The sequence below is a fragment of the Helobdella robusta genome (assembly GCF_000326865.2).
Source record: "Helobdella robusta unplaced genomic scaffold HELROscaffold_17, whole genome shotgun sequence".
Lineage (NCBI taxonomy): Eukaryota > Metazoa > Annelida > Clitellata > Rhynchobdellida > Glossiphoniidae > Helobdella > Helobdella robusta.
The window spans coordinates 1,345,008-1,347,001 of NW_008703942.1; positions in this window are offsets into that span (position 1 = coordinate 1,345,008).

The window sequence follows — 1,994 nt, forward strand, 5'->3', positions numbered from 1 at the left end:
TATATATATATATATATATTATATGGGTTGCCTTAAGTAATGCATATAAACAAACTCACTGCTCATCAATAATGTTGTTTGAAATACAGTAAATGCTGCTGGGAACCAACCAAAATGAATGTATTCTAATGTGCATGTGTGTGCGCGCGCGCGCGTGTGTGTGTGTGAGTGCTGTGTGCCTTGCCTAAGCAAACATTCCAACATTCAATTAATTACACTCGCATTCATCATGCATTCATTCATTTTTATGTAAGCATTCACTTTCTTTCACATATGCATGCAGTGCATGACACATTTACACAGGCATTACATTAACACACTGAAAAATTTCTGATAAGCTGGTGGTATTAATTACAATAAGTATATATTATTCAGTGTAATTGAATGTATGCTATTTATTTTAAATGTAAGTGGCCTTTAGAAAATTCCTCTGTTGTATATACTGCCTAATTTATTTATTTCTATTCCGCTTGCATGTGTAGATAACTTTCTACACAATTTCAATGCATTTTAGGAAGCTTATCATTCAAATATGTAGAAACAAATACACAATTATATTATTTACTTATTATAATTAATTTCATCTGTTTATTTATTTGTTTGATTATTTTATTAAATGTATTGAGTACATTTTCTATTATTTCAGTTGTTTTTTATTCAGTTAACATGCTATCTCATCTGCTCCATCAGTTAACTTAACAATGTCTAGACCATCATTACCTGCCTGCCTGCTCATTATTATTATTATTATTATTATTAATTATAATAATTATTTCATTATTAATATTTGGTATTTGGAGTTAGAAAATAAAAGGATGTTCCCATTATTATTATTATTATTATTAGTATTATTTTACCTAGTTATTAAGTAAACATTTACCTAGATTTTTCTGTTTTCATAACTTGCATTTTTTATGTTTTTTTTTTACTTCATTTAATAATTTTATTATTTTTAATTTTTTATTGTCAATTATTAAAAGATAAATGATAAAATTTAAACTAGTTTAAATAAATCTAATTCAGTTATCTTTTCTCTCTCTCTCTCTGGCTCTTTTTTTAAACACACTTACACACACACATGAATATATAATTTATATTATAGATGAGTAATTTCAATTTGATTTATTTACAAATACATCACATTAATGTTTTTTTATTGTTTTAAATTCCAGTCCTAAATTGTTCAGTTAAGTTATATTTTCCAAATAAGATGTTTCAAGATTACAATATAATGGCCTCACTAATGGTTTAAAACAATTTTTTTTCTTTCTTTTTTACTATTTTAAATTCAGTTTATTTACTTATTTGTGTATAAGGATAATTATAATTGTTGGTATAATTGTTGGTATAATTGTAATTAAAGGTATAATTGTTGCTGATTAGCTGTGAAACTTTTTATGCTCTTATCAATCTTTGATGAACATAATTTTGGTGACATGATGAAATGTTTGACATCTTTTTTAATTTTTACATAGTCTAATTAAAAAATATTTTAAAGCATAAAATATTTTGCATTAAAATTTGTTTAATCATATTATTTGTTTGATTTAATTTTTCATTTGTTAAAAGTTAAGTTTCTATTCAGTGCAGTACATTAGGTCTTTGTTTTTTTTTTAATTTATTTCATACTCATAAATTATCGTGCACTTTTAATTTTGTTTAGAAATGAATTTTTTTTCGTTAAGTATAAATGAAGATTTGATTTGCTGGTGTTGAGATGAAGATGGGTGATATCCTTCCTATTGTAGTGTTCAATCATCTCCTGTTTCTTACTTGCTTCTCAGCACCAGCTCAATTAATTATTTTGTTTGCTCATCAGATGAGAATTCATTTCCCATTCACTGATTGTATTGTATTGTTATTTCTGTTCTGTGTTTAGTTTTTGCTGAATTTTCCTGTTTTGTTGTTCCACTAATAATGTTAGATATTTTCAGTTTGTGACTCTTCTATTAATCACTTCCCAGTTAAATAATTTAATCTGTCCGGATATCTCA